General features: G+C 51.9%; 1 protein-coding gene across 2 annotated transcripts in view; it reads left to right on the forward strand.

Moving 5' to 3' along the window:
* The first annotated feature begins 1,086 nt into the window (after positions 1–1,086).
* The window catches only part of PTHLH (parathyroid hormone like hormone), a 49,562-nt gene continuing 30,129 nt past the window's right edge, over positions 1,087–20,519 (forward strand). Inside the window, exons 1-2 of one of the 2 annotated variants that reach the window (XM_075602279.1) lie at positions 1,087–1,314; positions 1,560–1,717. The gene's annotated coding sequence lies outside the window, so the exon portion shown is untranslated. The remainder of the gene's footprint in view (positions 1,315–1,559; positions 1,718–20,519) is intronic. The other variant, XM_075602281.1, reaches the window with a different exon arrangement.

Below are 20,519 nucleotides of genomic sequence, written 5' to 3' on the forward strand. Positions count from 1 at the left end.
TAGGGAATGGTTATCGGGGCAGTTAGGGAAGAGTTCTAGGGAACGGTTATCGGGGCAGTTAGGGAAGAGTTCTAGGGAATAGTTATCGGGGCAGTTAGGGAAGAGTTCTAGGGAACGGTTATCGGGGCAGTTAGGGAAGAGTTCTAGGGAACGGTTATCGGGGCAGTTAGGGAAGAGTTATAGGGAATGGTTATCGGGGCAGTTAGGGAAGAGTTATAGGGAATGGTTATCGGGGCAGTTAGGGAAGAGTTCTAGGGAACGGTTATCGGGGCAGTTAGAGAAGAGTTATAGGGAATGGTTATCGGGGCAGTTAGGGAAGAGTTCTAGGGAACGGTTATCGGGGCAGTTAGAGAAGAGTTATAGGGAACGGTTATCGGGGCAGTTATCGGGGCAGTTATAGGGAACAGTTATCGGGGCAGTTATAGAGAACAGTTATCGGGGCAGTTATCGGGGCAGTTATCGGGGCAGTTATAGGGAACAGTTATCGGGGAGTTATAGGGAACAGTTATCGGGGCAGTTATAGGGAACAGTTATCGGGGAGTTATAGGGAACAGTTATCGGGGCAGTTATAGGGAACAGTTATCGGGGAGTTATAGGGAACAGTTATCGGGGCAGTTATAGGGAACAGTTATCGGGGAGTTATAGGGAACAGTTATCGGGGCAGTTATAGGGAACAGTTATCGGGGCAGTTCGGGGAGGAGTTATAGGGAGCAGTGTCCCCATGCAGTATAACTATATGGGATGCATCCCAGTGTGTACTTTTCTTGTTTGTTTGCCTCCAGTAACCCGGCTTGCTCCCAGATGACATTATAACCTGCGTGTCAAAGAGAAGAGCCTCACACTTCGGACAGCAGGCACAATACTCCCGCAAACTGACCGCTGACATGACAAGGGATTTCCAATCCTGTTACAATGCGAGGATGCTGCGGAAGATTGATTTATTTACATGGGGAGTGAGTGTGAGTCTGATGCTCTTATAAGGGAAAAGCCTTATGCAGAGGTGTGTTTTTATAACAGGGCTTCTCCCCTAACAATGGACACCCCTTTAGGGATGCTAGGAGACATTCTTGAAGGGAATAGTTCTTGTTATACAATGATTCCTCCCATGAGAAGTATCCACTGCGGTTGTTTGAGGAGGTGTGGTGCAGTGGTTAAGGTGTGGGTCTTAAAAATACAAGCCTGTGGTTCAATTCCACTCTCAGCCACTTACACTATGTGACCACTTCACCTTTCTGTGCCACTGGCATCAGACTGATGGGAATCTCTCCAAAGTGCTGATATTACAGCACTGTGTCCAGTGCTGCTGTGTATAAGGTGAGTGTATGATTATTAGAGAGATATGTACCTGCAGAGGGGAAGAGACACCCATTTGGGTGACAGGTGAGGATTGTGGACCCTCCCCTAAAATCTACTGGCACTGCTTGTATGTGCAGACAGAGATGGGGAGGGGGGGGTCACATGTCACATGTCCCATGTCCCAGCATCAATGAACTAACATGACTGTTTAGTTGAAAGGGGGAATGTGGCTTATGATGTCAGAAAGTTTTGTCTTTATTAAGAGCTCAGGCAGAAGGAATCCAGTTCCCCTCACACTCAGCCAAAGGACACAGCTCCTTCCTGGAGTCCTGGGATTATTACACTGCACACAGGGCTGAAATCACCCAGCACCCAGAGGAGCTGAGAGCTGCAGAGACAAGGAACTTACTGCAGTCTCCAGGTGAGTGTGAGTGTGAGAGACACATCAATGGATAAATATATTTATATTTAAGTGTATGATTGAGTGTGTATATATATATATATACATATATATATGTATTTGTGTAAACCATGTATATGTACAAGAGTTTATTTATATATTTATATATATATATATATATATATATATATATATATATATATATATATATACACACACACACACACACACACACACACACACACATATGTATATATAAAAGCGTGCTCATATAAGTGTGTAATCAGTTTTGGGTATTGTCATTGACAATATTTTATTGCGTGTGTATGTTTTGTATATGTATATATGTTTATATTTATATTTTATCCCGCGTGTATATATATATTCCCTGGGTTTCTATACTGTACATTCTGTACATATTGTATCAGTTTATATTTTATATTCGTCCTTGATACAGTCAGCTGTGACTTTCTTCTCACTCTCCCTTCACCCAGTCTGTTTCTGTGAAGTTCATTAGTTCCTCGTGTAAATTCCTGGGGATAAAACTCTTCCCTGTCTGGGAATATTCACCCAGATGTATCTGTTTGTGTAATCTCTCTGGGGTCAGACAATGAGGGGTGTGTTTTGCTCCTCTCTCACCTCCCAGGACAACCTGAAGTCCTCTACAACATGTGTGTAATTAAATCCTGCGGAGGTGTATATACATGCTGCAGGATTTCATAATACATGTCAGTTATTCTAAACATATGTATTGGTGTCTGTAGTATATAGGAGTATTCCAAGTTTAAATAAGTATTTAAGTGCTTGTAGAAAGTGTAGAAACACTCAACCCCTACTCTCCGCAAAATATAAATGTTATTCTGAATGTACAGTATATTTTAGATGAACTTTTTGCTCTGCAGGCGTATAGATATTAGATTGGCATGTGTATAGATTTTTGCTCTACGTGTATATGTGTATACATATGTTTTTTCTATAATACATTGCTTTTACAGCGCTGAATGGAAAAGTAATTTCTTAGCCTATTTAGGGTAAAGGTTGGAATTACGATGTAGCAAGAGATTGATATTGTAATAAAATCATTGTTATTCCATGAATATCGGAATTACTGACTTCTCCCAAATCAGACCATTTCTGTCTATGCTCTGTGTGCCAACCTAGTGATCTCCTGATAGAGGAGAGGGTCCCTACCCTATAGTGTATGGAGCAGGGGTGGGCTTCAGGGTTAGGACCAGAGCTTTGACCTCTGACATTGTCATCCTTGGGTTTATCTGGGGACATTTGGGTAACTCCCAGCCTAGGAGCTCTCCGGTGTCATTGGGTCATGCACAGGTGTCCCTCAGAGTGTGGGCTCAGTCCTCTGCTCCTTGGCAGTCAGGTGAGGACACCTGGAGAGAAGCTACACATATCCAGACAGGACAGGGCACGGTTGGCATGTGAAGGCACAGAGAGAGATTCCAATAGACAGGAGGCTCCGTGAGAATGAAGCTCTCTTTGTTCCTCATTATGTCTCTGTCCTGTGGGTGGCACACGTGCTTCAAGGGCGCCCCCTGTGGGCATCAAACTAAAGTGTATGAGGTGAGAGCACACTGCAGAGCCCAGATAATGCCCAGTACACACTGTAGAGCCCAGTGCTCAGATAATGCCCAGCACACACTGCAGAGCCCAGATAATGCCCAGAACACACTGCAGAGCCCAGACAGCACGTATTCCCTCACCTGCTGTCTCTGTAAGTCTCCCAACATACCTCTTAGATTGTAAGCTCTTCGGGGCAGGGATTTCCTTTCCTATTGTCTGATTTTGCTGCACTTATTGTATTATTATAATTCCCTGTACTGTATTCTTTGTGAAGCGCTGATGCAGTTTTGGCGCTATATAAATAAAGACATACAATACAATACAATAATACCCAGAACACACTGCAGAGCCCAGATAATGCGCAGCACACACTGCAGAGCCCAGATAATGCCCAGCACACACTGCAGAGCCCAGATAATGCCCAGCACACACTGCAGAGCCCAGATAATGCGCAGCACACACTGCAGAGCCCAGATAATGCGCAGCACACACTGCAGAGCCCAGATAATGCCCAGCACACACTGCAGAGCCCAGATAATGCCCAGCACACACTGCAGAGCCCAGATAAAGCCAAGCACACACTGCAGAGCCCAGATAATGCGCAGAACACACTGCAGAGCCCAGTGCTCAGATAATGCCCAGCAAAAGCTGCAGAGCCCAAATAATGCCCAGCACACACTGCAGAGCCCAGATAATGCCCAGCACACACTGCAGAGGTCAGATAATGCCCAGCACACACTGCAGAGGTCAGATAATGCCCAGCACACACTGCAGAGCCCAGATAATGCCCAGCACACACTGCAGAGGTCAGATAATGCCCAGCACACACTGCAGAGCCCAGATAATGCCCAGCACACACTGCAGAGCCCAGATAATGCCCAGCACACACTGCAGAGCCCAGATAATGCCCAGCACACACTGCAGAGGTCAGATAATGCCCAGCACACACTGCAGAGGTCAGATAATGCCCAGCACACACTGCAGAGCCCAGTGCTCAGATAATGCGCAGAACACACTGCAGAGCCCAGATAATGCCCAGGACACGCTGCAGAGCCCAGATAAAGCCCAGCACACGCTGCAGAGGTCAGATAATGCCCAGCACACGCTGCAGAGCCCAGATAAAGCCCAGCACACACTGCAGAGCCCAGAAAAAGCCCAGCACACACTGCAGAGCCCAGAAAAAGCCCAGCACACGCTGCAGAGCCCAGAAAAAGCCCAGCACACGCTGCAGAGCCCAGATAAAGCCCAGCACACACTGCAGAGCCCAGATAAAGCCCAGCACACGATGCAGAGCCCAGATAAAGCCCAGCACACACTGCAGAGCCCAGAAAAAGCCCAGCACACACTGCAGAGCCCAGATAATGCCCAGCACACACTGCAGAGCCCAGATAATGTGCAGAACACACTGCAGAGGCCAGTGCTCAGATAAAGCCCAGCACACACCGCAGAGGTCAGATAAAGCCCAGCACACACTGCAGAGCCCAGTTCCTAGATAAAGCCCAGCACACACTGCAGAGCCTAAATACTGTCCAGCACATGATGCAGAGCGCAGATACTGTCCAGCACATGATGCAGAGCGCAGATACTGTCCAGCACATGATGCAGAGCGCAGATACTGTCCAGCACATGATGCAGAGCGCAGATACTGTCCAGCACATGATGCAGATTGCAGAGCGCAGATACTGTCCAGCACATGATGCAGAGCGCAGATACTGTCCAGCACATGATGCAGAGCGCAGATACTGTCCAGCACATGATGCAGAGCCCAGATACTGTCCAGCACATGATGCAGAGCGCAGATACTGTCCAGCACATGATGCAGAGCGCAGATACTGTCCAGCACATGATGCAGAGCGCAGATACTGTCCAGCACATGATGCAGAGCGCAGATACTGTCCAGCACATGATGCAGAGCGCAGATACTGTCCAGCACATGATGCAGAGCGCAGATACTGTCCAGCACATGATGCAGAGCGCAGATACTGTCCAGCACATGATGCAGAGCGCAGAGCGCAGATACTGTCCAGCACATGATGCAGAGCGCAGATACTGTCCAGCACATGATGCAGAGCGCAGATACTGTCCAGCACATGATGCAGAGCGCAGATACTGTCCAGCACATGATGCAGAGCGCAGATACTGTCCAGCACATGATGCAGAGCGCAGATACTGTCCAGCACATGATGTAGAGCGCAGATACTGTCCAGCACATGATGCAGAGCGCAGATACTGTCCAGCACATGATGCAGAGCGCAGATACTGTCCAGCACATGATGCAGAGCGCAGATACTGTCCAGCACATGATGCAGAGCGCAGATACTGTCCAGCACATGATGCAGAGCGCAGATACTGTCCAGCACATGATGCAGAGCGCAGATACTGTCCAGCACATGATGTAGAGCGCAGATACTGTCCAGCACATGATGCAGAGCGCAGATACTGTCCAGCACATGATGCAGAGCCCAGATACTGTCCAGCACATGATGCAGAGCGCAGATACTGTCCAGCACATGATGCAGAGCGCAGATACTGTCCAGCACATGATGCAGAGCCCAGATACTGTCCAGCACATGATGCAGAGCGCAGATACTGTCCAGCACATGATGCAGAGCGCAGAGCGCAGATACTGTCCAGCACATGATGCAGAGCGCAGAGCGCAGATACTGTCCAGCACATGATGCAGATTGCAGAGCACAGATACTGTCCAGCACATGATGCAGAGCGCAGATACTGTCCAGCACATGATGCAGAGCGCAGATACTGTCCAGCACATGATGCAGAGCGCAGATACTGTCCAGCACATGATGCAGAGCCCAGATACTGTCCAGCACATGATGCAGAGCGCAGATACTGTCCAGCACATGATGCAGATTGCAGAGCACAGATACTGTCCAGCACATGATGCAGAGCGCAGATACTGTCCAGCACATGATGCAGAGCGCAGATACTGTCCAGCACATGATGCAGAGCGCAGATACTGTCCAGCACATGATGCAGAGCGCAGATACTGTCCAGCACATGATGCAGAGCCCAGATACTGTCCAGCACATGATGCAGAGCGCAGAGCGCAGATACTGTCCAGCACATGATGCAGAGCGCAGATACTGTCCAGCACATGATGCAGAGCGCAGATACTGTCCAGCACATGATGCAGAGCGCAGAGCGCAGATACTGTCCAGCACATGATGCAGAGCGCAGAGCGCAGATACTGTCCAGCACATGATGCAGATTGCAGAGCACAGATACTGTCCAGCACATGATGCAGAGCGCAGATACTGTCCAGCACATGATGCAGAGCGCAGATACTGTCCAGCACATGATGCAGAGCGCAGATACTGTCCAGCACATGATGCAGAGCCCAGATACTGTCCAGCACATGATGCAGAGCGCAGATACTGTCCAGCACATGATGCAGAGCGCAGATACTGTCCAGCACATGATGCAGAGCGCAGATACTGTCCAGCACATGATGCAGAGCGCAGATACTGTCCAGCACATGATGCAGAGCGCAGATACTGTCCAGCACATGATGCAGATTGCAGAGCGCAGATACTGTCCAGCACATGATGCAGAGCGCAGATACTGTCCAGCACATGATGCAGAGCGCAGATACTGTCCAGCACATGATGCAGAGCGCAGATACTGTCCAGCACATGATGCAGAGCCCAGATACTGTCCAGCACATGATGCAGAGCGCAGATACTGTCCAGCACATGATGCAGAGCGCAGATACTGTCCAGCACATGATGCAGAGCGCAGATACTGTCCAGCACATGATGCAGAGCGCAGAGCACAGATACTGTCCAGCACATGATGCAGAGCACAGATACTGTCCAGCACATGATGCAGAGCACAGATACTGTCCAGCACATGATGCAGAGCGCAGATACTGTCCAGCACATGATGCAGAGCGCAGATACTGTCCAGCACATGATGCAGAGCGCAGATACTGTCCAGCACATGATGCAGAGCGCAGATACTGTCCAGCACATGATGCAGAGCCCAGATACTGTCCAGCACATGATGCAGAGCCCAGATACTGTCCAGCACATGATGCAGAGCCCAGATACTGTCCAGCACATGATGCAGAGCGCAGATACTGTCCAGCACATGATGCAGAGCCCAGATACTGTCCAGCACATGATGCAGAGCGCAGAGCGCAGATACTGTCCAGCACATGATGCAGAGCGCAGATACTGTCCAGCACATGATGCAGAGCGCAGATACTGTCCAGCACATGATGCAGATTGCAGAGCACAGATACTGTCCAGCACATGATGCAGAGCCCAGATACTGTCCAGCACATGATGCAGAGCGCAGATACTGTCCAGCACATGATGCAGAGCGCAGATACTGTCCAGCACATGATGCAGAGCCCAGATACTGTCCAGCACATGATGCAGAGCCCAGATACTGTCCAGCACATGATGCAGAGCGCAGATACTGTCCAGCACATGATGCAGAGCGCAGATACTGTCCAGCACATGATGCAGAGCACAGATACTGTCCAGCACATAATGCAGAGCGCAGATACTGTCCAGCACATGATGCAGAGCCCAGATACTGTCCAGCACATGATGCAGAGCGCAGATACTGTCCAGCACATGATGCAGAGCGCAGATACTGTCCAGCACATGATGCAGAGCGCAGATACTGTCCAGCACATGATGCAGAGCGCAGATACTGTCCAGCACATGATGCAGAACGCAGATACTGTCCAGCACATGATGCAGAGCGCAGATACTGTCCAGCACATGATGCAGAACGCAGATACTGTCCAGCACATGATGCAGAGCGCAGATACTGTCCAGCACATGATGCAGAGCGCAGATACTGTCCAGCACATGATGCAGAGCGCAGATACTGTCCTGCACATGATGCAGAGCACAGATACTGTCCAGCACATGATGCAGAGCGCAGATACTGTCCAGCACATAATGCAGAGCGCAGATACTGTCCAGCACATAATGCAGAGCGCAGATACTGTCCAGCACATGATGCAGAGCGCAGATACTGTCCAGCACATGATGCAGAGCGCAGATACTGTCCAGCACATGATGCAGAGCGCAGATACTGTCCAGCACATGATGCAGAGCGCAGAGCGCAGATACTGTCCAGCACATGATGCAGAGCGCAGATACTGTCCAGCACATGATGCAGAGCGCAGATACTGTCCAGCACACGATGCAGAGCGCAGATACTGTCCAGCACATAATGCAGAGCGCAGATACTGTCCAGCACATGATGCAGAGCCCAGATACTGTCCAGCACATGATGCAGAGCGCAGATACTGTCCAGCACATGATGCAGAGCGCAGATACTGTCCAGCACATGATGCAGAGCGCAGATACTGTCCAGCACATGATGCAGAGCGCAGATACTGTCCAGCACATGATGCAGAACGCAGATACTGTCCTGCACATGATGCAGAGCGCAGATACTGTCCAGCACATGATGCAGAGCGCAGATACTGTCCAGCACATGATGCAGAGCGCAGATACTGTCCAGCACATGATGCAGATTGCAGAGCGCAGATACTGTCCAGCACATGATGCAGAGCGCAGAGCCCAGATACTGTCCAGCACATGATGCAGAGCGCAGATACTGTCCAGCACATGATGCAGAGCGCAGATACTGTCCAGCACATGATGCAGAGCGCAGATACTGTCCAGCACATGATGCAGAGCCCAGATACTGTCCAGCACATGATGCAGAGCGCAGAGCCCAGATACTGTCCAGCACATGATGCAGAGCGCAGATACTGTCCAGCACATGATGCAGAGCGCAGAGCCCAGATACTGTCCAGCACATGATGCAGAGCGCAGATACTGTCCAGCACATGATGCAGAGCGCAGATACTGTCCAGCACATGATGCAGAGCGCAGATACTGTCCAGCACATGATGCAGAGCGCAGATACTGTCCAGCACATGATGCAGAGCGCAGATACTGTCCAGCACATGATGCAGAGCGCAGATACTGTCCAGCACATGATGCAGAGCCCAGATACTGTCCAGCACATGATGCAGAGCGCAGATACTGTCCAGCACATGATGCAGAGCGCAGATACTGTCCAGCACATGATGCAGAGCGCAGATACTGTCCAGCACATGATGCAGAGCCCAGATACTGTCCAGCACATGATGCAGAGCGCAGATACTGTCCAGCACATGATGCAGAGCGCAGATACTGTCCAGCACATGATGCAGAGCGCAGATACTGTCCAGCACATGATGCAGAGCGCAGATACTGTCCAGCACATGATGCAGAGCGCAGATACTGTCCAGCACATGATGCAGAGCGCAGATACTGTCCAGCACATGATGCAGAGCGCAGAGCACAGATACTGTCCAGCACATGATGCAGAGCACAGATACTGTCCAGCACATGATGCAGAGCACAGATACTGTCCAGCACATGATGCAGAGCGCAGATACTGTCCAGCACATGATGCAGAGCCCAGATACTGTCCAGCACATGATGCAGAGCCCAGATACTGTCCAGCACATGATGCAGAGCCCAGATACTGTCCAGCACATGATGCAGAGCGCAGAGCGCAGATACTGTCCAGCACATGATGCAGATTGCAGAGCACAGATACTGTCCAGCACATGATGCAGAGCCCAGATACTGTCCAGCACATGATGCAGAGCGCAGATACTGTCCAGCACATGATGCAGAGCGCAGATACTGTCCAGCACATGATGCAGAGCCCAGATACTGTCCAGCACATGATGCAGAGCCCAGATACTGTCCAGCACATGATGCAGAGCGCAGATACTGTCCAGCACATGATGCAGAGCGCAGATACTGTCCAGCACATGATGCAGAGCGCAGATACTGTCCAGCACATGATGCAGAGCCCAGATACTGTCCAGCACATGATGCAGAGTGCAGATACTGTCCTGCACATGATGCAGAGCGCAGATACTGTCCAGCACATGATGCAGAGCGCAGATACTGTCCTGCACATGATGCAGAGCGCAGATACTGTCCAGCACATGATGCAGAGCGCAGATACTGTCCAGCACATGATGCAGAGCGCAGATACTGTCCAGCACATGATGCAGAGCGCAGATACTGTCCAGCACATGATGCAGAGCCCAGATACTGTCCAGCACATGATGCAGAGCGCAGATACTGTCCAGCACATGATGCAGAGCGCAGATACTGTCCAGCACATGATGCAGAGCGCAGATACTGTCCAGCACATGATGCAGAGCGCAGATACTGTCCAGCACATGATGCAGAGCCCAGATACTGTCCAGCACATGATGCAGAGCGCAGATACTGTCCAGCACATGATGCAGAGCGCAGATACTGTCCAGCACATGATGCAGAGCGCAGATACTGTCCAGCACATGATGCAGAGCCCAGATACTGTCCAGCACATGATGCAGAGCGCAGATACTGTCCAGCACATGATGCAGAGCGCAGATACTGTCCAGCACATGATGCAGAGCGCAGATACTGTCCAGCACATGATGCAGAGCGCAGAGCGCAGATACTGTCCAGCACATGATGCAGAGCGCAGATACTGTCCAGCACATGATGCAGAGTGCAGATACTGTCCAGCACATGATGCAGAGCGCAGATACTGTCCAGCACATGATGCAGAGCGCAGATACTGTCCAGCACATGATGCAGAGCCCAGATACTGTCCAGCACATGATGCAGAGCGCAGATACTGTCCAGCACATGATGCAGAGCGCAGATACTGTCCAGCACATGATGCAGAGCGCAGATACTGTCCAGCACATGATGCAGAGTGCAGATACTGTCCAGCACATGATGCAGAGCGCAGATACTGTCCAGCACATGATGCAGAGCGCAGATACTGTCCAGCACATGATGCAGAGCGCAGATACTGTCCAGCACATGATGCAGAGCGCAGATACTGTCCAGCACATGATGCAGAGCGCAGATACTGTCCAGCACATGATGCAGAGCGCAGATACTGTCCAGCACATGATGCAGAGCGCAGATACTGTCCAGCACATGATGCAGAGCGCAGATACTGTCCAGCACATGATGCAGAGCGCAGATACTGTCCAGCACATGATGCAGAGCGCAGATACTGTCCAGCACATGATGCAGAGCCCAGATACTGTCCAGCACATGATGCAGAGTGCAGATACTGTCCAGCACATGATGCAGAGTGCAGAGCGCAGATACTGTCCAGCACATGATGCAGAGCGCAGAGCGCAGATACTGTCCAGCACATGATGCAGAGCGCAGATACTGTCCAGCACATGATGCAGAGCCCAGATACTGTCCAGCACATGATGCAGAGCGCAGATACTGTCCAGCACATGATGCAGAGCGCAGATACTGTCCAGCACATGATGCAGAGCGCAGATACTGTCCAGCACATGATGCAGAGCGCAGAGCCCAGATACTGTCCAGCACATGATGCAGAGCGCAGATACTGTCCAGCACATGATGCAGAGCGCAGATACTGTCCAGCACATGATGCAGAGCGCAGATACTGTCCAGCACATGATGCAGAGCCCAGATACTGTCCAGCACATGATGCAGAGCGCAGATACTGTCCAGCACATGATGCAGAGCGCAGAGCCCAGATACTGTCCAGCACATGATGCAGAGCGCAGATACTGTCCAGCACATGATGCAGAGCGCAGATACTGTCCAGCACATGATGCAGAGCGCAGAACCCAGATACTGTCCAGTACATGATGCAGAGCGCAGATACTGTCCAGCACATGATGCAGAGCCCAGATACTGTCCAGCACATGATGCAGAGCCCAGATACTGTCCAGCACATGATGCAGAGCGCAGAGCCCAGATACTGTCCAGCACATGATGCAGAGCCCAGATACTGTCCAGCACATGATGCAGAGCGCAGATACTGTCCAGCACATGATGCAGAGCGCAGATACTGTCCAGCACATGATGCAGAGCCCAGATACTGTCCAGCACATGATGCAGAGCCCAGATACTGTCCAGCACATGATGCAGAGCCCAGATACTGTCCAGCACATGATGCAGAGCGCAGATACTGTCCAGCACATGATGCAGAGCGCAGATACTGTCCAGCACATGATGCAGAGCGCAGATACTGTCCAGCACATGATGCAGAGCGCAGATACTGTCCAGCACATGATGCAGAGCGCAGATACTGTCCAGTACATGATGCAGAGCCCAGATACTGTCCAGCACATGATGCAGAGCGCAGATACTGTCCAGCACATGATGCAGAGCGCAGATACTGTCCAGCACATGATGCAGAGCGCAGATACTGTCCAGCACATGATGCAGAGCGCAGATACTGTCCAGCACATGATGCAGAGCCCAGATACTGTCCAGCACATGATGCAGAGCGCAGATACTGTCCAGCACATGATGCAGAGCGCAGAGCGCAGATACTGTCCAGCACATGATGCAGAGCGCAGAGCACAGATACTGTCCAGCACATGATGCAGAGCGCAGATACTGTCCAGCACACGATGCAGAGCGCAGATACTGTCCAGCACATGATGCAGAGCGCAGATACTGTCCAGCACATGATGCAGAGCCCAGATACTGTCCAGCACATGATGCAGAGCGCAGGTACTGTCCAGCACATGATGCAGAGCGCAGATACTGTCCAGCACATGATGCAGAGCGCAGATACTGTCCAGTACATGATGCAGAGCGCAGATACTGTCCAGCACATGATGCAGAGCCCAGATACTGTCCAGCACATGATGCAGAGCGCAGATACTGTCCAGCACATGATGCAGAGCGCAGAGCGCAGATACTGTCCAGCACATGATGCAGAGCGCAGATACTGTCCAGCACATGATGCAGAGCCCAGATACTGTCCAGCACATGATGCAGAGCGCAGAGCGCAGATACTGTCCAGCACATGATGCAGAGCGCAGAGCGCAGATACTGTCCAGCACATGATGCAGAGCGCAGATACTGTCCAGCACACGATGCAGAGCGCAGATACTGTCCAGCACATGATGCAGAGCGCAGATACTGTCCAGCACATGATGCAGAGCCCAGATACTGTCCAGCACATGATGCAGAGCGCAGATACTGTCCAGCACATGATGCAGAGCGCAGATACTGTCCAGCACATGATGCAGAGCGCAGATACTGTCCAGCACATGATGCAGAGCCCAGATACTGTCCAGCACATGATGCAGAGCGCAGAGCGCAGATACTGTCCAGCACACGATGCAGAGCGCAGATACTGTCCAGCACACGATGCAGAGCGCAGATACTGTCCAGCACATGATGCAGAGCCCAGATACTGTCCAGCACATGATGCAGAGCCCAGATACTGTCCAGCACATGATGCAGAGCGCAGATACTGTCCAGCACATGATGCAGAGCGCAGATACTGTCCAGTACATGATGCAGAGCGCAGATACTGTCCAGCACATGATGCAGAGCCCAGATACTGTCCAGCACATGATGCAGAGCGCAGATACTGTCCAGCACATGATGCAGAGCGCAGAGCGCAGATACTGTCCAGCACATGATGCAGAGCGCAGATACTGTCCAGCACATGATGCAGAGCCCAGATACTGTCCAGCACATGATGCAGAGCGCAGAGCGCAGATACTGTCCAGCACATGATGCAGAGCGCAGAGCGCAGATACTGTCCAGCACATGATGCAGAGCGCAGATACTGTCCAGCACACGATGCAGAGCGCAGATACTGTCCAGCACATGATGCAGAGCGCAGATACTGTCCAGCACATGATGCAGAGCCCAGATACTGTCCAGCACATGATGCAGAGCGCAGATACTGTCCAGCACATGATGCAGAGCGCAGATACTGTCCAGCACATGATGCAGAGCGCAGATACTGTCCAGCACATGATGCAGAGCGCAGATACTGTCCAGCACATGATGCAGAGCGCAGATACTGTCCAGCACATGATGCAGAGCCCAGATACTGTCCAGCACATGATGCAGAGCGCAGAGCGCAGATACTGTCCAGCACATGATGCAGAGCGCAGAGCGCAGATACTGTCCAGCACACGATGCAGAGCGCAGATACTGTCCAGCACACGATGCAGAGCGCAGATACTGTCCAGCACATGATGCAGAGCGCAGATACTGTCCAGCACACGATGCAGAGCGCAGATACTGTCCAGCACATGATGCAGAGCGCAGATACTGTCCAGCACATGATGCAGAGCCCAGATACTGTCCAGCACATGATGCAGAGCGCAGATACTGTCCAGCACATGATGCAGAGCGCAGATACTGTCCAGCACATGATGCAGAGCGCAGATACTGTCCAGTACATGATGCAGAGCGCAGATACTGTCCAGCACATGATGCAGAGCGCAGATACTGTCCAGCACATGATGCAGAGCGCAGATACTGTCCAGTACATGATGCAGAGCGCAGATACTGTCCAGCACATGATGCAGAGCGCAGATACTGTCCAGCACATGATGCAGAGCGCAGATACTGTCCAGCACACGATGCAGAGCGCAGATACTGTCCAGCACATGATGCAGAGCGCAGATACTGTCCAGCACATGATGCAGAGCGCAGATACTGTCCAGCACATGATGCAGAGCGCAGATACTGTCCAGCACATGATGCAGAGCGCAGAGCGCAGATACTGTCCAGCACATGATGCAGAGCGCAGATACTGTCCAGCACATGATGCAGAGCGCAGATACTGTCCAGCACATGATGCAGAGCGCAGATACTGTCCAGCACATGATGCAGAGCGCAGAGCGCAGATACTGTCCAGCACATGATGCAGAGCGCAGATACTGTCCAGCACATGATGCAGAGCGCAGATACTGTCCAGCACATGATGCAGAGCCCAGATACTGTCCAGCACATGATGCAGAGCGCAGAGCGCAGATACTGTCCAGCACATGATGCAGAGCGCAGATACTGTCCAGCACATGATGCAGAGCGCAGATACTGTCCAGCACATGATGCAGAGCGCAGATACTGTCCAGCACATGATGCAGAGCGCAGATACTGTCCAGCACATGATGCAGAGCGCAGATACTGTCCAGCACACGATGCAGAGCCCAGATACTGTCCAGCACATGATGCAGAGCGCAGATACTGTCCAGCACATGATGCAGAGCGCAGATACTGTCCAGCACATGATGCAGAGCCCAGATACTGTCCAGCACATGATGCAGAGCGCAGATACTGTCCAGCACATGATGCAGAGCGCAGATACTGTCCAGCACATGATGCAGAGCGCAGATACTGTCCAGTACATGATGCAGAGCGCAGATACTGTCCAGCACATGATGCAGAGCGCAGATACTGTCCAGCACATGATGCAGAGCGCAGATACTGTCCAGCACATGATGCAGAGCGCAGATACTGTCCAGCACATGATGCAGAGCGCAGATACTGTCCAGCACATGATGCAGAGCGCAGATACTGTCCAGCACATGATGCAGAGCGCAGATACTGTCCAGCACATGATGCAGAGCGCAGATACTGTCCAGCACATGATGCAGAGCGCAGATACTGTCCAGCACATGATGCAGAGCGCAGATACTGTCCAGCACATGATGCAGAGCCCAGATACTGTCCAGCACATGATGCAGAGCGCAGATACTGTCCAGTACATGATGCAGAGTGCAGAGCGCAGATACTGTCCAGCACATGATGCAGAGCGCAGATACTGTCCAGCACATGATGCAGAGCGCAGAGCGCAGATACTGTCCAGCACATGATGCAGAGCGCAGATACTGTCCAGCACATGATGCAGAGCGCAGAGCGCAGATACTGTCCAGCACATGATGCAGAGCGCAGATACTGTCCAGCACATGATGCAGAGCCCAGATACTGTCCAGCACATGATGCAGAGCGCAGAGCGCAGATACTGTCCAGCACATGATGCAGAGCGCAGATACTGTCCAGCACATGATGCAGAGCGCAGATACTGTCCAGCACATGATGCAGAGCGCAGATACTGTCCAGCACACGATGCAGAGCGCAGATACTGTCCAGCACATGATGCAGAGCGCAGATACTGTCCAGCACATAATGCAGAGCGCAGATACTGTCCAGCACATGATGCAGAGCGCAGATACTGTCCAGCACATGATGCAGAGCGCAGATACTGTCCAGCACATGATGCAGAGCGCAGATACTGTCCAGCACATGATGCAGAGCGCAGATACTGTCCAGCACATGATGCAGAGCGCAGATACTGTCCAGCACATGATGCAGAGCGCAGATACTGTCCAGCACATGATGCAGAGTGCAGATACTGTCCAGCACATGATGCAGAGCGCAGATACTGTCCAGCACATGATGTAGAGCCCAGATACTGTCCAGCACATGATGCAGAGCGCAGATACTGTCCAGCACATGATGCAGAGTGCAGAGCGCAGATACTGTCCAGCACATGATGCAGAGCGCAGATACTGTCCAGCACATGATGCAGAGCGCAGATACTGTCCAGCACATGATGCAGAGCGCAGATACTGTCCAGCACATGATGCAGAGCGCAGATACTGTCCAGCACATGATGCAGAGCGCAGAGCGCAGATACTGTCCAGCACATGATGCAGAGCGCAGATACTGTCCAGCACATGATGCAGAGCGCAGATACTGTCCAGCACATGATGCAGAGCGCAGATACTGTCCAGCACATGATGCAGAGCGCAGATACTGTCCAGCACATGATGCAGAGCGCAGATACTGTCCAGCACACGATGCAGAGCGCAGATACTGTCCAGCACATGATGCAGAGCGCAGAGCGCAGATACTGTCCAGCACATGATGCAGAGCGCAGATACTGTCCAGCACATGATGCAGAGCCCAGATACTGTCCAGCACACGATGCAGAGCGCAGATACTGTCCAGCACACGATGCAGAGCGCAGATACTGTCCAGCACATGATGCAGAGCGCAGATACTGTCCAGCACACGATGCAGAGCGCAGATACTGTCCAGCACATGATGCAGAGCGCAGAGCGCAGATACTGTCCAGCACATGATGCAGAGCGCAGATACTGTCCAGCACATGATGCAGAGCGCAGATACTGTCCAGCACATGATGCAGAGCGCAGATACTGTCCAGCACATGATGCAGAGCGCAGAGCCCAGATACTGTCCAGCACATGATGCAGAGCGCAGATACTGTCCAGCACATGATGCAGAGCCCAGATACTGTCCAGCACACGATGCAGAGCGCAGATACTGTCCAGCACACGATGCAGAGCGCAGATACTGTCCAGCACATGATGCAGAGCGCAGATACTGTCCAGCACATGATGCAGAGCCCAGATACTGTCCAGCACATGATGCAGAGCGCAGATACTGTCCAGCACATGATGCAGAGCGCAGAGCGCAGATACTGTCCAGCACATGATGCAGAGTGCAGATACTGTCCAGCACATGATGCAGAGCGCAGATACTGTCCAGCACATGATGCAGAGCACAGATACTGTCCAGCACATGATGCAGATTGCAGAGCGCAGATACTGTCCAGCACATGATGCAGAGCGCAGATACTGTCCAGCACATGATGCAGAGCGCAGATACTGTCCAGCACATGATGCAGAGCGCAGATACTGTCCAGCACATGATGCAGAGCGCAGATACTGTCCAGCACATGATGCAGAGCGCAGATACTGTCCAGCACATGATGCAGAGCCCAGATACTGTCCAGCACACGATGCAGAGCGCAGATACTGTCCAGCACATGATGCAGAGCCCAGATACTGTCCAGCACATGATGCAGAGCCCAGATACTGTCCAGCACATGATGCAGAGCGCAGATACTGTCCAGCACATGATGCAGAGCGCAGATACTGTCCAGCACATGATGCAGAGCGCAGATACTGTCCAGCACATGATGCAGAGCGCAGAGCGCTGATACTGTCCAGCACATGATGCAGAGCGCAGAGCGCAGATACTGTCCAGCACATGATGTAGAGCGCAGATACTGTCCAGCACATGATGTAGAGCCCAGATACTGTCCAGCACATGATGCAGAGCGCAGATACTGTCCAGCACATGATGCAGAGCGCAGATACTGTCCAGCACATGATGCAGAGCGCAGATACTGTCCAGCACATGATGCAGAGCGCAGATACTGTCCAGCACATGATGCAGAGCGCAGATACTGTCCAGCACACGATGCAGAGCCCAGATACTGTCCAGCACACGATGCAGAGCGCAGATACTGTCCAGCACATGATGCAGAGCCCAGATACTGTCCAGCACATGATGCAGAGCCCAGATACTGTCCAGCACATGATGCAGAGCCCAGATACTGTCCAGCACATGATGCAGAGCGCAGATACTGTCCAGCACATGATGCAGAGCGCAGATACTGTCCAGCACATGATGCAGAGCGCAGATACTGTCCAGCACATGATGCAGAGCGCAGATACTGTCCAGCACATGATGCAGAGCGCAGATACTGTCCAGCACATGATGCAGAGCGCAGATACTGTCCAGCATATGATGCAGAGCACAGATAATGGCCAGCACATGATGCAGAGCGCAGATACTGTCCAGCACATGATGCAGAGCGCAGATACTGTCCAGCACATGATGCAGAGCGCAGATACTGTCCAGCACATGATGCAGAGCGCAGATACTGTCCAGCACATGATGCAGAGCGCAGATACTGTCCAGCACATGATGCAGAGCGCAGATACTGTCCAGCACATGATGCAGAGCGCAGATACTGTCCAGCACATGATGCAGAGCGCAGATACTGTCCAGCACATGATGCAGAGCGCAGATACTGTCCAGCACATGATGCAGAGCGCAGATACTGTCCAGCACATGATGCAGAGCGCAGATACTGTCCAGCACATGATGCAGAGCCCAGATACTGTCCAGCACATGATGCAGAGCGCAGATACTGTCCAGCACATGATGCAGAGCGCAGATACTGTCCAGCACATGATGCAGAGCGCAGATACTGTCCAGCACATGATGCAGAGCGCAGATACTGTCCAGCACATGATGCAGAGCGCAGATACTGTCCAGCACACGATGCAGAGCGCAGATACTGTCCAGCACATGATGCAGAGCGCAGATACTGTCCAGCACACGATGCAGAGCGCAGATACTGTCCAGCACACGATGCAGAGCGCAGATACTGTCCAGCACACGATGCAGAGCGCAGATACTGTCCAGCAAATGATGCAGAGCGCAGAGCGCAGATACTGTCCAGCACATGATGCAGAGCGCAGATACTGTCCAGCACATGATGCAGAGCGCAGATACTGTCCAGCACATGATGCAGAGCGCAGATACTGTCCAGCACATGATGCAGAGCGCAGAGCGCAGATACTGTCCAGCACATGATGCAGAGCGCAGATACTGTCCAGCACATGATGCAGAGCGCAGATACTGTCCAGCACATGATGCAGAGCGCAGATACTGTCCAGCACATGATGCAGAGCGCAGATACTGTCCAGCACATGATGCAGAGCGCAGATACTGTCCAGCAAATGATGCAGAGCGCAGAGCGCCGATACTGTCCAGCACATGATGCAGAGCCCAGATACTGTCCAGCACATGATGCAGAGCGCAGATACTGTCCAGCACATGATGCAGAGCCCAGATACTGTCCAGCACATGATGCAGAGCGCAGATACTGTCCAGCACATGATGCAGAGCCCAGATACTGTCCAGTACATGATGCAGAGCGCAGATACTGTCCAGCACATGATGCAGAGCGCAGATACTGTCCAGCACATGATGCAGAGCGCAGATACTGTCCAGCACATGATGCAGAGCCCAGATACTGTCCAGCACATGATGCAGAGCGCAGATACTGTCCAGCACATGATGCAGAGCGCAGATACTGTCCAGCACATGATGCAGAGCGCAGAGCCCAGATACTGTCCAGCACATGATGCAGAACGCAGATACTGTCCAGCACATGATGCAGAGCCCAGATACTGTCCAGCACATGATGCAGAGCGCAGATACTGTCCAGCACATGATGCAGAGCGCAGATACTGTCCAGCACATGATGCAGAGCGCAGATACTGTCCAGCACATGATGCAGAGCGCAGATACTGTCCAGCACATGATGCAGAGCGCAGAGCGCAGATACTGTCCAGCACATGATGCAGAGCGCAGATACTGTCCAGCACATGATGCAGAGCGCAGAGCGCAGATACTGTCCAGCACATGATGCAGAGCGCAGAGCGCAGATACTGTCCAGCACATGATGCAGAGCGCAGATACTGTCCAGCACATGATGCAGAGCGCAGATACTGTCCAGCACATGATGCAGAGCGCAGATACTGTCCAGC

Source organism: Ascaphus truei, chromosome 5 (genome assembly GCF_040206685.1).
Source record: "Ascaphus truei isolate aAscTru1 chromosome 5, aAscTru1.hap1, whole genome shotgun sequence".
Taxonomy (NCBI): domain Eukaryota; kingdom Metazoa; phylum Chordata; class Amphibia; order Anura; family Ascaphidae; genus Ascaphus; species Ascaphus truei.